Genomic DNA, 16,285 nt, shown 5'->3' with positions numbered 1-16,285 from the left:
ATGATAAGCAACAAATAATTTCATGTCATTTTTTATATCATCTGGACTTAAGCAAATCATATCCAAAATAATTTAGGACTTTATGAGTTGTGACTCCCAGATCACATTGCCTAAAAAAAGGACCAAATCTATAATTGTAACTGCCATTGCATGTTTAAAACAATTATATCCTATACTTCAACTCATATAATGTTGACATATTATATATCATTGGAAAGCTTACAAACTCAAGATTCAGCCTGCGAAAACCGTTTTGAAATCGGACCTTATTACATATATATATATATATATATTATATACTCAACAGCCCTACCTAGAACAGTTTTCCTCAGTGTTTGTAATGTCTGCACAAAGGAGACGCTGTCTGAAGCTGTGTGAAGATTCGCCTTTGGGGAAAACTGTTGATTTTATACTCGTATCATTAATATTAAAAATTAATATTACCCCAGGATGAATTGCATTGCTATCCCACCCCAAAACATACAATAATAACAACGATAAATGCTGACCAATTAAATAGACATGGAAATGCGCATTATGAACTTAAATGGTTGTAATTCAAGAATGCTTTGGAATATAGATTTAAGATTGGTCTTGTTTTAAAGAAGACATTTGGCAGATTTTTGTAGAAGTGAAATAAATTAAGAAAGTTAAACAGAAAAAAAGTTATAGAAGTTTGAGTTTATGAAAATGTACAATGTTAAAAATTGTATTATTCATATTTTATATGCATCTTTTCTAAAAATGCAAAAAAATCAAAGCGAAAAATCTGAACAAGTTGTGTTTCAAATTTTAGGATGATATCTCAAAAAATAAGCTTTCAGTGAGATTTAGTTTGAGCGCAGTACCAAACCTTTCCACTAGTTGACATTACTGCCCATATAAGGGCACCTCCATTTCCATATGTTGTTTGAGTGATCTGAACCATTATTTTTACAATTTTCATACAATTTATGAAGTAGACATCCTATTCAAAAGTAGTACTGGAAGTTTTGCAGATTTTGAAATGAATTCAACCTCTAAGAAACACAAAAAGAACACGTTTGTGCATTATAGCTCATTATAGATCATTTTTTTCTTTATATTCAAAACATTTTCAGACCTTTTTTTCTAAAATAATTTAATGGATGCTATCTTTTGAACTCTTGGCATGAAAACAAACGGAGGTTTCTACCATTCTTTCATGATTTTTCATGTTCATCACTATTTCAAAATAAAGGTCTGAACACGCCTTAGGAGTATGACAATATTCTTGTTCAATATAAAGGGTTAAATTACTTTTTTACTGAAAATGATATAATTCAATAAAAAACTAAAAAACAATAAAAACAAAATGTAATGTATGTCATAGCTATATGAATACACTTTAGATGTGTATATATTGAACATATTTACATTTCCATTCAAACAATCAATTAAAGCATTAATTAATTAAAAAATGATATTTTATTTACTGACTAGCAATGTGACTACAGTGCTTCACAATCTGAGGCAATAAGGGCCGGTGGAGTGATGGAGGGTCTCGTCCATGGCACCATCTCCAGGATTCAGCTCTGTGCTCCTCATCCTCAGCTCACACCAGTCTGCTGACATTTCACATCCTACAAAAATGCACAAACATAACACAAAAGCAGTCGTTTTAACAGCACAATGTCATTTGATTTCTGTATTATTTAGAAGACAAAAACGCTTTTCCCCCACTAATGCCGCCATCATCTTTCCTTGCAGGTCCTGCTCCACCACAACAGCTGTGCAGCAAATGCACAGAAATCAAGAACCAGAAAAGTGCTGTAATATCTCTGTTTGAAATTACAATAATTAAAATAAACGACAACTTAATATTTAAATAGTTGTTGTTATTCATTTCTGTATATACTCACTCAAAGCCTTTGATGACAGCTTCAGCTTCACGAGCCTCTCTCCACCGGATAAACACACATCTGTTCTTCTGTCCCTGTAACATCCAGACAAGATTCACATAACCTCTGTGATTTATGAGCTCAACACTACATTCACATGTTGAGGTTGTTTGAACTTTTTATCCAACATAAATGTTCCTCAATTTATCAACAGTACTAATGGACAAATAAAATAGATAATGTAATAGATTTGTGTGATTGACAGTTTGAGGTTGCCACCTTGTGGGTCATTGTGGCAAAGGCAGTTATTGTGTTAAGTTTTGTTTTGACCAACGATTATTGGTGTTTTACCCAGCCAAGCGGCACCTGTAGTTGGCAGTCGGTTCCCAGAAGTAAGACAGTAAAGACGGGTTTCAATAGTGATTCTCGGCCTGTTTATTGTCCCTGCACGATATACTGCAAATGGCGACGAGGATATTAAAGTAATACCACTGCGTAATTGGACTGTAAGAGTCACCGTACACTGGTCGTATATATATTAACAAAAAAACATATTTTTTTTGTGGGTGAACCAGGCACGTGTTTTTTTTAGCAGTTAGCCTCAGAAAAAATCTGCCATGGCTGTGCCAGTCGGTCGTGTGGATGAATACAACGGCGCGGAGGAGGATTTTGAGTCATATCTGGAACGTCTGGAACAGTGGATGTTGGCAAATGAAATCAAGGATGAAAAGAAAGTGTGTGTGTTTCTCTCTGTGATTGGGGCTGATGCTTATAAGCTGCTGAAGAATCTGGTGTCGCCGACAGTACCGAGTACTATGAAGTATTCTGATCTGGTGAGACCACTGAGCTTACGCATTACAAGCCGGCACCGATTGTAATCGCGGAACGGTTTCGGTTCCAGAAGCGTAACCAGAAAGAGAGTGAAACTGTCTCTGATTATGTGGTGGCTTTGAGGCAGCTACCTGTGTTTTTGGACAAAACCTGGATGATGCGCTAAGAGATAGTTTTGTGAGTGGACTACGCTCGGAGGCCGTGCAGCGCAGGTTGTTGTCTGAAAAGGATCTGACCTTCCTGAAAGCTTGTGAGATTGCAGTAGCAATGGAACTGGCGTCAAAGAAATCAACGGAGTTTTCTGGACACAGCGAGCCTCATCAGGTAAATGCCCTGTCAAGTACAAGCTTTTCTGAGAAAGGGAGGAAAGGACAGTTTAGACGACAACATGATAATAAAGCACAAAGCAAAGGCCAAAAAGGCGTAAAAAAATTACTTTGGGACACAACAGACATGTTATCGATGTGGGGGAAAGACACTCAGCACGTGACTGCAGATTCAAAAATGAAAAGTGTCATATCTGCTCCAAAATTGGACCCATAGCCCGTGCATGTAGAAAAGGAAAAGCCACTTCTCAAACTCAGTATGTGGAAGCTGAGGGAAATACATCCAGAGGGGATGAAGAGACTGAACTTTTTGGAGTGTATGCAGTATACTCCACCTCAAGCTGTGAAAAGGGGTACACAGTGGATGCCGCACTGGGTGATAAGAGCACAACAATGCTACTGGATACAGGGTCAGCTGTGTCAGTGTCATGAATTGCGTGGAAGCAAAGGCGGTAGTCGGATCTAAATGCAGCAGTAGACTTTAATCAACACAGACTTGGGTAAACTTGGAACAGAACAAGATACTCGTGGTACATACATTCAATAACTGACAAGGAGCAAAAGAGCACACAGGATTTATATACACAGAGGGAATCAGGGAACGAGACACAGCTGGGGCAAATGAGAACAACGAGTGGAAGCTTACAAACTAACAGGACAACACACCTGACCAGTGGTGTAGTCTAGTTTTTTGTAGTGAGTATACTGTCTGTGACCCTTTTTAAAATAAGTTTTAATAGATTTCATCATTATTATTATTTTACAGTACATTTTACTGTGCAATTTCTTTCATAATTTCTTTGAGTTTATACCGAACTTTTATTTTGACAGGTTGTCGTAAAGACATTACAGTTTCTGTGTGTGTATGATACGAATGAATGACGATAGTTTTATCAAATGAAATGGTGAAATTCTCATGAAGTGACTCTCATAGCAGCTCTGTGATGAAGTTCATGTGTCATGTGTAGCCTACATCATGTCCTCATAGCTACAGTGAAGCGCTGACACAAGCACGCGCTTGCTTCAGTGTGTGTGTGTGTGTGTGTAGTAGAGCACACATTGAGCGCTCATTCCCAGAGACACGTTGAACAACTGCAGTCTCTTTGAGTTTTTAATATTCACGCGATTTGATCTGTGTCCATTGCAAACACAGACGCGGTGAATTTATGAATGAAAGTGTGAAAGTTCTGTCACAAAACGAAGTTGTTACGTATCCTCACGCTTTTTTTAATGGGTATACGGAAATACTTGGCATTTCCTAGTGGGTATACGGCGTATACCTGCGTATCACGTAGACTACACCACTGCACCTGACAAAAGGGACCTAATAATTAACATGACTAGGGATACAAGGCAGAGAAACAAGATACATACTGAATGCAAAAAACCAAAGACAGTGAAACCACAAACCAGAAACATGACACAATAAACAACACCGTTACAGTCAGTGGTATCTGAGGATTACTACCAGACAAATTTGAATCATTTCCGTTTAAACCCAGCCCCCAAGTTAAAGCTGAAATCATATTCAGCCCAAAGTTTCGCTGTTCGAGGATACATCATGTTACCAGTGCAGTATGAACACAGCAAGTCACCCTACCTCTTGTCATTGTAAAGGGAAGTAGACCAACTCTGATTGGTAGGAACTGGTTAAAGGAGCCACACCTGAACTGGAAACAGATTTTCACAGTACACATGGTGTTCACACAGGCAGAGTGGACCCTAGGAGTCAACGAGGTGTTACGGCGCCACCAGGCAGTGATCTCTGAGAACCAAGGCTGCATAGAGGGTTTTAAAGCCAAAATCCACATAAAACCAGGCACCACACCAATCCTCTGCAAAGCTCGCCCAGTTCCTTACGCATTAAAGGAAGCAGTTGAAAAGGAGCTGGACAGGTTGGAGAAAATGAAGGTGATTTCAAAGACTCAAAAGACTGAGTGGGCCTCTCCGATAGTCACCGTGCCAAAGGCAGATAAAACAATTAGGATTTGTGGCGACTACAAGGTCAGTATTAATTGGTGTATAGAAGAGCAGACATACCCACTAACACCGAAGATCGGTTTGCTACCTTAGCAGGAGGAACATCATTCAGTAAGCTTGACCTTTCTCATGCCTACCAGCAGCTGATGTTAGATTAAGAGTCAGAGAAGTATTTGACGGTCAACACTCATAAGTACCTGTACAAATTTCATCACCTCAGCTATGGTGTTTCCAGCGCACAGCGCATTTTTCAGTCTGTTATGGACCAGATTTTACAAGGGCTGGACCATGTGACATGTTTTTTGGATGATATTCTCATCACTGCTTCATCTGAGGAGAAGCATTTAAAAAGACTGGATGAATTGCTCACACGTCTGCAAATATGGTGTCCGAGTGAAACTGTCTAAATGTCAGTTTTTTCAGAGCAGTGTGGAGTATCTGGGACATCGCATTGACCAGGATGGCCTGCACCCCACTGATGAAAAGGTTGCATCTATAAACAAAACGCTTGAGCCAACAAATGTCACAGAGCTGAAGTCCTTCTTAGGTCTTCTTAACCACTACAGCCGTTTCCTGCCAAACTCCTCCACCATCCTCCACCCTCTACACAACCTGCTGAGAAAAGAGGCTAAGTGGGTTTGGACTTCAGAGTGTGCAAAGGCATTTGAAGATGCAAAGCAGCTATTACAGCAAAATAAGGTGTTGGTGCATTACAACACACGTTTGCCACTCCGGATTGCATGTGATGTGTCACCGTATGGAGTAGGGGCGGTATTTTCTCATGTCATGGAAAATGGAGAGGAACGGCCTGTGGCTTTTGCATCAAGGACATTAACAGAGGCTGAAAGAAAATATGCCCAAATCTATAAGGAGGCACTTGCCATCATCTTTGGAGTAACGAAATTCCATAAATATCTATATGGGAGGGAAATTCACACTGATCACAGATCACAAACCACTGTTAACTATCCTGGGACCAAAATCAGCGATTCCAACTTTAGCAGCATTAAGGATGCAACGCTGGGCTCTCATCCTCATGGCATACAGCTATGATGTTGAGTACAGGAGATCAGCTGATCATGCAAACGCTGATGCTTTGTCTCGCCTACCCAGTGCCTCATTCGACAACACAGGAGAATAGGGAGGTATTTTTTACTTCTCACACGTGGAGGAACTACCAGTGGGTGCAAAAGACATTGAGAGAGCTACTTTAAAAGATCCTATACTGAACAAAGTGTGGAGCCACACAATGAATGGATGGCCCAGTCATGTTCAGGAGGAGTCACTGCAGCCTTATTTCATACGCAGGCAGGAGTTGTCAGCGGACCAAGGATGCGTTCTCTGGGGCCCTGTGATGGGGAAATTGAAGAGCTGGTGAAGGGTTGCTCTATCTGCCAAGCTGTTCAGAAAATGGCAGCAGTCGCACCGCTGCACCACTGGAGATGGCCGGAAAGAGTGTGGGAGAGAATTCACATTGATTTTGCTGAGAAGGATGAGCAGTATTTTCTGGTGGTCATTGATAGCCATTCAAAGTGGTTAGAAGTTTTTCCCATGTCTTCCACCACCTCTCACAACACCATTGAAGTGCTGCGAAGCCTGTTCTCTGCGTATGGACTGCCAGAAGAGCTGGTATCAGATAATGGTCCACAGCTGGTGTCGAGGGAGTTTACACAGTTTCTGGAGAGAAACGGTATCAAACACACTGCTGTACCTGCATACCATCCTGCATCAAGTGGAGCTGCAGAGAGGTCAGTGCAGATTTTGAAACGTGCGCTGACAAAGGATGTGTTGGAGGCGGAGGGAAAGCCTCCCTTGCCACTCAGTCATAGACTTGCAAATTTCCTGCTCACGTACCGCAGTGCATCCCACACCGTGACTGGACAGACACCGGCTGAGTTATTTCTGAAACGCCAGATCTGAACCCGTTTCAGTTTGCTTAAGCCCAAGCTTGCCAGACGGATTGAAGAGAAACAAGCCACACGGAAACGTCATCATGACCGTGGTGGCTCATCTCTTTGTTTCTTTCAGGAAGGAGAAACTGTCCGGATCTGAAATTTCAGGGGAGGAGTGGAAAAATGGATTCAGGCAAAAGTACTAAAAAGACTGGGAGCTGTCACATACCTGTTACAAGAGGGTCAGAGGCAGCGCACAGTGCATGTTGACCACATGTTGCCATGGCGAGGAAAGGTTGAGACAATTCCACCAAGCTTGCCCTCACCAGTGGTTTAAAATAAGCCACCAGTAACCATAAACTGTGCTTTTCCAGCTTTTTCCCAGTGCACCAGTGAAGCTAATACCACCTACTGTTCTCACTAAAACTGAACAGGTTGTTGAGGTGCCATCACACACAGCAAACAAAAACTCACCCAGAGAGGGTTCGTGTACCACCTCAAAAACTGAATCTATAACTGGCACTATGTTGTATGTAAATGTAATTCTGCACAGTGAATGTAAGCTGCCAAGAGACATTTTTAGTTGATAATAGAAGGTTCATATTTTGCCAAGATTGAGAACATTTTCAGGGGTAGGCCTACTAGATTTATTTTTGTTGTGAGATTTAAATGCAAAGTTAGTTGTTGCTAATTAGTGCTAAATCTAAAATGTTTTTTGTTTAAAGGAAGAAAACAAGCTAAAAGGGAAGGAATGTAATAGATTTGTGTGATTGACAGTTTGAGGTTGCCACCTTGTGGGTCATTATTGCAAAGGCAGTTGCAATTATTGTGTTAAGTTTTGTTTTGAACAACGATTATTTGTGTTTTACCCAGCCAAGCGGCACCTGTAGTTGGCAGTCTGTTCCCAGAAGTAAGACAGTAAAGACGTGTTTCAATAGTGATTCTCGGCCTGTTTATTGTCCCTGCACGATATACTACAGATAATCTTTAGTTACTTTATAGATTTGTTCTATATAATAGCACACATACATCACTCAGATGTCTATTTCATGTTGTGATGTGCTCTTCTGCAATACTTATTGAAGATTTTCCTGTCAGATGTAAATAGACATTTAAAATAAGCGTATATGGTTTATGTAAATCCACTTTAGAGACGTAACTTACGTGTCCTTACTGGAGCTCCCCTGTTACATAATAAAATGTGTTTTTACAGCAAAATCACAACTACACTATACTGTCTAACTCCTTTACACCTTCAACAATTCAACAGTTTACTCTACAGTAGTTCAACACATGCAATTTTAAGGAACCGTGTTTACTCACATTTGAAAGCACCCGTGTCGCTGATCTCTGCGTGTTTAATAAAGACGTATCCTCTCGCGTGGCCTCCTGGGATAGAAAAGTATCCATCGGACTGCACTCGAGAACCTGGCCCTGAAGCAGAAGCCATCCTGGAACTCCTCGCCTACTCTTTTATTTTATTTATTTATTTAGAAAAGGGACAGTGTACATTAATTAACATTCATAAATGTAAATGTACCCAAATTAGCCCGAAGGCTAGTTTTCATTGGTAGTCCCTTTGCCAGGTGTTATTAGGCTCTAAGCTAGAAGAAAGGGTTAAACATTACAACAATATACTACAACAATCATAAAACTGGAACTTGTTAACGTCTCTGTAAAATACAATTAAACGTATTATACAATAATAATAAAAAAAATATATATATATACACACACAATAAAAAAATATTGTTATGAGTTAAATATGACTGATTAGGTCTATAATAAAATTAATAATAAGATTAATAATAATAATAGAGGAGCAACATTAATGTTCACATTGTTGGTTATGAAGAAGCCATTTCTTAAGATTAAGCTTAAAAGAGTTAAGTGATGAACACTCTCTAATTGAGTGAGGAACAATATTCCACTGATGTGAAGCTCTATATGAGAAAACAGCTTGACCAAACGAGGTTTTCCTACGTGGAATAATACAATCCGCTCTAATTGCACCTCTTGTAATTCTGTTTTCAATAGATTTAAATTGAATAAAAACAGCTAGAGGAGTAGGAGCCAAACCATGCATAATCTTATAAACTAAACAGACATTTTTAAAATTGATTAGATTTTCCCAGTTAAACAAGTTATACTTATTTAAAATGTGACAATGATGAAAACTGATTAGTTTTTTATCTAAAATTTTAAGGGCTTGTTTGTAGGTCAAGGTCAGGTCAAGGTCACTTTATTTATAAAGCACATTTAAAAACAGCCAATGCTGACCAAAGTGCTGTACAAAATTATCAAGTACAAAAACAACAACAAATAGAAACAGCAAACAAAAGCATTTAAGCATAAGTGTCCCTAAACTGACTCAAAAGCCAAAGAATAAAAATATGTTTTAAGACGAGACTTAAATGTCTCTGTAGTGGGGGAAGCCTAATAAAAAAGGGCAGTTTGTTCCACAGACTAGGGGCCACAACTGAAAAGGCACGATCATCTTTAGTTTTCATCCGGGTCTGTGGAATGGCTAAAAGGAACTGGTTAGATGATCTAAGGGGCCTGGACGTACGGTAAGACTGAAGAAGATCTGAAATATACAATGGAGCCAATCCATGTAAAGCTTTAAAAACCAGCAATAACACCTTAAAATCAATTCTGTATTTGACTGGCAACCAGTGAAGAGAGGCCAATACCGGGGATATATGGTCCCTCTTCCTGGTACCAGTCAACATCCTAGCAGCCGCATTCTGAACAAGCTGCAAGCGTGATAATGATGAATGGCAGATGCCAGAGTAAAGAGAATTGCAATAGTCAATTCGAGATGATATAAGGGCATGAATAACAATCTCGAAGTCCTTGAGAGTAAGGAAGGATTTTATCTTTGCAATCGTCCTCAACTGAAAGAAACTACCTTTGACAACAGAATTGATTTGTTTGTCAAATTTTAAGGCTGAATCAAAGATAACACCCACATTTCTGGCCTGAGGGTGCACATTTATGGACAAGGGACCCATTTTTTTAGATAATTCCTCAATTGATCTAGGGGAGCCAAATATAATCACTTCCGTATTACTCTCATTGAGTTGGAGAAAGTTTTTAGCCATCCAGCTCTTAATATAATTAAGGCAATCAGATAGGGACTCCAGGGAATTGGTGTCACCTGGTTTCAACGGTAAGTACAACTGAGTATCATCTGCATAACAATGATATGAAATATTATGTTTACGTAAAATGGAGCCCAAGGGGAGCATATACAAGGAGAATAAAATTGGACCCAAGATCGAACCCTGGGGTACTCCGCATGTGATAGCAGCCGAAGAGGAGGAACAGTCTCCGATATTAACGGAAATGGTTCGATCTTTCAGATAGGAGTGAAACCACTGTAGAGCAACACCCTGGATCCCAACCTGTTGCTGGAGACGATCCAGGAGGATGACATGATCAACCATATCAAAAGCAGCACTGAGGTCAAGCAATAATAAAACAGCACAATTACCAGAATCACCAAACAGCAGCAAATCATTCAGTACCTTGAGCAAAGCTGTTTCTGTGCTATGGTGTGCTCTGAAACCTGACTGAAAATTGTCCAACACATCATTTTCACTTAAAAAAGGAAGGAGCTGAGAAAGAACAACCTTCTCCAATATTTTGGACATAAATGACAATTTAGAAATGGGCCTAAAATTGTTAAAATCTGTAGGGTCTAGATTGGGTTTTTTAATAAGAGGCTGGACCACTGCATGTTTAAAAATGGATGGGACAGTTCCATTTATAAGAGAACTATTGATCACAGTTAACAGGCTGGGACCAACATGATTTAACACCTCTTTCAATAAACGTGAGGGAACTATGTCTGCAGGGGAAAACGTAGGCTTCATGTGAGACACTATACTTTTTAGTGTTGAGAGTGACACAGGCTCAAAACAAGTGAGAGAAGCAGGGCATGGGTCTAAATCAGAAGGGTCATGATCTGTTGGTGAAATACCAGATCTAATCATATCAACCTTGTTGATAAAGAAACTTAAGAAACTTGTATAGTGATTCTAATGGTTTTAGGACTTTCAGATGAGTATTTGACCAGCTTGTCAAACAATATGTGACATGAGAAAGAATCATAGAATGGAAATATATCTTGGCTGCCTCATTTGATAAACAATTTCTAATGAACCTAAAATTAACCAAGTTAAATTTAATCTTTTTGCAAACTTTTTTTATGTGGGTTTTAAAACCAAGACAGGAGTCTAGATGTACCCCTAGATATTTACATTCTGAAACAACCTGTATTCTTTCTCCTGAAAAAAAAAAATGTCCTGTTTTGTATCGGGCCTATGTCCTTTAGAAAAGATCATACAAACTGTTTTTGACACATTTAACCTCAGAAAACTCTGATTGAGCCAGGATGTGGTAAATGGACTGCATTTATATAGCGCTTTCACAGACCCAATGGCCTCCAAAGCGCTTTACATGTTGCCTCACATTCACCCATTCATACACCGACGGCGGTGTCAGCCATACAAGGCGCCATCCAGCTCATCGGGAGCAGCTGGGGTTAGGTGTCTTGCTCATGGACACCTCGACACTTGGTCAGGTCACACGCCCCAGGATGTAACTTTTACCATGACGTCTGTCAAATTTTTTGCAACCTCTTCTGCATTTTTACCATGTGTAAAAATGACTGTATCGTCTGCGTACATTAAGATATTACATTGTTCAACCTGCTTGGGCAAATCATTAATATACATGCTAAAACGAATTGGGCCCAGTATGGACCCTTGTGGAACACCAGTTGTTAGACCTAAAAAATTTGATTTAAAATGATCAATTTTTACTAATTGGGAACGGGAAGAAAGATAAGATCTGATTAAGTTTACAAAATGTATAGAAAAATTTAAATCATACAGTTTATGCAAAATGTTATTATGGTTTAGAGTATCAAATGCTTTCTGTAAATCAAGAAATACACCCCCTACCACTCCACCTTTATCCATTAATGCTTTTACCTTTTCTGTAAAGTAACATATTGCAGTTTCTGTTGAGTGATTTGCCCTAAAACCAAATTGCATCGGATGTAGTTGGAATGAACTGTTATTAAGATGATCAATAATTAGTTTGGCCACTAGTTTTTCAAAAACCTTTGATATTGTAGGTAGGACACTGATTGACCTATAATTACAAGGTAAGCGAGTGTCACCTCCCTTAAAAATGGGAGCCACAACCGCTGGTTTCCAAGAACTAGGGAATATCCCTTGATCTAATGAACTGTTAATGATATGTGTTAGAGGGTTGATTATTGAGGAACTAATTTGTTTCAGCAAGAGTGTGTCCATACCATAAATATCCATAGCCCTTGAGGACCTCAGAGATATGACCACTCTCGGTCTTAATACCAAAGCTGTGTCACTAGCATTAATTGTTTGTAAATAAGGTTGTTGTACCGTAAAACTTTGGGCTATTTTATCCACTGACTCAACAAAATAGTGATTAAGGGCCTGTGCCACATCAATCGGGCTTTGTAGAAGTGTATTATTAATCTTTAATTCAATTGGACTTGTTTTAATATTATTTTGACCAGTCAATTTTTTTATCTGTCTCCATATTATATTATGAATACTGACGTTTCTAACATACTTCTTCTTTCACGTATGTTTTCACCTAACACTGTTAAAAAAAATCCTAATTTTATAGAAAATAACTGATTTTTTTTGACGATCATTTTCTTTCATTTTAAATTGTACTCAAAACACTGTCAAATTACAAATAATATCTGTAAAAAAAAAATTCAGCTGGTATTTTATGTATTGTGACAATGACAAATTCCAGTAATTCACATTTTTTATACATAAAATTGATTGTATTTTTCATACAGTATTTTTTCTGTTTTCTTAAATTAAGATGATCACATTTGTAGATCCAGCATCACTGGCTCCTCTGCAGGAAACCGTATGCTCCGCAGCCTTACCTCAAGCCTTAATATCGGTGCTTTTTATAGTGAGTATATGGCTTAACCCTTTCCCCTCTGTTAGATCTTCATCCACTGTAGTACAGCGGTGTGCCATCCCTCTTCTGGCTCCTGTGAGCAAAGCTGCACTAGGAAAAGTGCCCTGCCACAGAAAACCTCCACTGCTCTGACATGTCTGTCAGGCCTCATAGCTTTGAACTGCCACGGTAAACTTCGGCTGCCATTTGCAATAAAAAGGGTCTGTAGTCTGACACTGATTTCAGGCCCTGTCAAAACCCTGCTGATAAGAGCCGTTTTTCTCCGTTTCAATCCCCTTGCCCCCCTTTTGTAGCTCTGATAAAAAACATGTGATTAAGCTTGTTGCTTCTTTGATTGAACAAATAGATCAGAATTCGGATAGATCGGCTCAAAGGCCACACAAACAGATGTTCAGATGATCTGCCTCAGATGATTAGGTTGAAACTTGAAGCTTTGTTTTGATGAGCCATACACATGATGCAGAATGACAAAAAACAGCAGATGTTTTTTAATGAGTTTCAAAACTTGCGCTCATGGTGGTGACAACATAAGATGTAACATAAAACCCTAAAAACTAAGAAGAAATATAATTATTTGAAGCAACTTATTCCAAAAACGTCCAAAAACTGTACATTTAAGAATGCATGAAAGTACTTAAATTTGTTTAATATATTAGCTTTTCACCTTACACAGTAAGGAAACTTACTTTAAAAAATTTTACATTTAATGTCTGCCAGTTTGTACATTTCCATTTTTTTTTATTAGTTTTAAATATAATGTAATCATCATAAAAATGTTACCAATGTGATGTTCGAGCTAGGTTTTTTTGTATATTTTTTTTTTTTAATTGGCTAGGCTGGGTCAGGCTTCAGGCCGTCTGCAGTCGGTAAATGGCCAATATTTGGGACTTGGCTCTGCCGAATGTGACACTTATTGAAATTAAGCTTTAAGTTGTAGCTTGTTGCTCTCTCGATTACTTTGTGTAGGATTTCATCGTGCATCTTCACAGTGGGGGCCGCAATCCAGATGTCATCCATAATGGCCACTGCTCCCATAATGCCCTTTAGCATGCCATCCATGATCCACTGATAGATCTCGGGGGCACATTTTATTCCAAACGGTAGCCTCAACCACCTAAACTACCAATGGGTGTGTTGAAGTTTGCAAGGAATGATGATTCTTTAGGGTGACCATATTTGGATTACCGAAAACCTCGGGCACTCGGCCCGGCAATAGATACTCAAATGATACTCGTAGTTTACTCAAAGATGCCTTATTAATTTCAATACATTTAAAGTAGGCTATGCCTACACAGAACACAGAAACAATAGGGAACTAAGAATATATTTCAACACAAAAGTCCTACAAAACAAAAGACAGTACAGGGATTGTGACAACTTTATTTAAATCGCTGGGGTCTATGCAAATTCTTAACTTGTCTCCCCGAGAGACCGCCACCATTGACCTGACCCACTCAGTGGACTGCTCGACCTTTTTTATATAGCCATTTTCCTCCATTTCATGCAGTTTCTGGACAATCTGTCCCTTGAGTGCAGCTGGTTGTCTGCGCACGGGGTGGATAACACCTTTAGCATTGGGCTCTATTTTGATTGTTTACCTCTCTGGTAGAGTCCCTGATGTGTGTATTAGCTCAGGAAAGTCACGAAGGCCTTGATGAACAATGTCTTGTTCGAGAATGCCCTCCACAGGCGAATCTGCCTCAGCTTCAGCAACATTTTGTATGGAGTTCAGCCTTGCTATCAAACCTAAAGCTTCAGCCGTGGCTCCGCTGAGCACACTTTCCTGTGCAATATCCAACATTTCAAACTCCGCATCGGTGGCACACTGTTTGTAGTGCGCTGATAAATCTACGGCAGCGACTGGTTTGAGCTTATGAGTCGAGTAGGAGCGCAACCGCTTGTTAGAACGCTTCAATTCACCAGTGTGCACGAGTTGCTGGAAGCTGTCAAGAGTCAAAGTGTTACACTTCGCACCAGTATCTATCTTGAACTGGACTCTGTGAAAGTATCAACAAGTGCACAGACCATTTGTCCACAGTTAATACAGCTGCCGGATGCACAACAGTATTTCATCATCAGTCACCTCCAGCGCCTCTACAGTCAGTGTGTGGACAGCACGTTTACGGCACACTGCCATCCAGTGGTTGGGTCTGTGGCAGTAAGAGCACGTTGAGCCCTTGGCTGGGCACTTGCCCTCGTTCCATTTGTGATTGGGAAGTTTACCGCAGCTTGCACAGAAAGCTGGGGGCTTTGACTGAGTGTACTTGCGATCTGGATAGCGAGTTTTCCTGCTTTGGCCAGAAGGCTTAGGCTGAACACTTCTGCTACAGTGGACACCCGAGAGCATGAAACATCATCTCGGACTATTTTCAATTGTTTCTGAGACATCTCATATTGCTGAGGGATTTCAATGGCCTTGGCTAGCGCTAATTCCTCTCCTTTGTCTAGTAGTCTTTCTTGCAGTCGTTTTTCACGCACGCCCGCGATAATCGCATTAATCAACATGTCGTCAGGGTCGGCATATGCGCAATCCATTAACAGTAGCCGTAAATCTTTAACGAAATGGTCGAAGCTATCACTTACGTCTTGTTTCCTCTGCTTGAAACGATGGCGAGCTATCCTCTTGTTCTCTCTTCGTCTGATATATTTCTCAATCTTTTCTAGCACTTTTTCGGGATCCTCTTTCTCACCTTCAGCCCAGGTGAGCGTTTTGTAAATTTCTCTGACTTGTCCGTCCACGTACCCAGCCAGCCGGCTTGCTGCTTTGCAGCTTGTTCGGATAGTGGTCCATCAAAAACAAACGTAACGTGGCTCTGAAAACGGTTGAATTCCTGATATGAATCCGCAGCCTCCCAGTCAATCTTCTGGTGTTCAAACTGGTAGCCCTGCTACACTTCTGACACCATGTAAGATACTGGAGACAATAAAGACAGTGAGTGTGACTGCACAATAACTGCTTTACTCAAGAACACGGAAACTCAAACAGTTGCTGATGTCCACACAAAAGGAACTGGCTAAGCCAACGTAACAGCGCGCTCTAGTGGCAACACAATACATTACAATCAGTGTCTGAATTCACTCTCTTCTTTTCATTCACTCTGTCAAGTGAACTACAGTAGTAAACTAGTGTAGGGAAAAGTGAATGAGGGTATAGGGTGTGATTTCAAAACAGCCTCTGAGTGTCGACTTTGAACGCTGTTAACTCACAGTATATTCCTGTAGATTACTTTCTCAAAAACAACAAATATAACCCAGAATGCATTGTTTTCTATGGTATATTACTGTTTTAATGGAAAATGTTAAGATACTGTCAGAATTTGGCCCTTTTTTTTACAGCAAGGGTTAACAGTGCACATAAACACAGCAGTAAAGTGACTCTCTTCACCAGGAATGAGGAAGC

At 39.8% G+C, this 16,285-nt stretch overlaps 1 long non-coding RNA gene across 1 annotated transcript; it reads right to left on the bottom strand.

The window, feature by feature from the left end:
* Positions 1-113: 113 nt before the first annotated feature.
* On the bottom strand, positions 114-8,295 carry LOC307009432. Its single transcript, XR_013800033.1, has 3 exons — positions 8,212-8,295; positions 1,881-1,954; positions 114-1,601 (listed from the first exon to the last, which is right to left on the bottom strand). It is a non-coding gene; the product is annotated as an uncharacterized lncRNA (long non-coding RNA).
* Between the last annotated feature and the right edge of the window lie 7,990 nt (positions 8,296-16,285).

Source organism: Phoxinus phoxinus (assembly GCF_949152265.1).
Source record: "Phoxinus phoxinus genome assembly, chromosome: 1".
Taxonomy (NCBI): Eukaryota; Metazoa; Chordata; class Actinopteri; order Cypriniformes; family Leuciscidae; genus Phoxinus; species Phoxinus phoxinus.
This window is presented reverse-complemented; position numbering and strand designations above follow the sequence as displayed.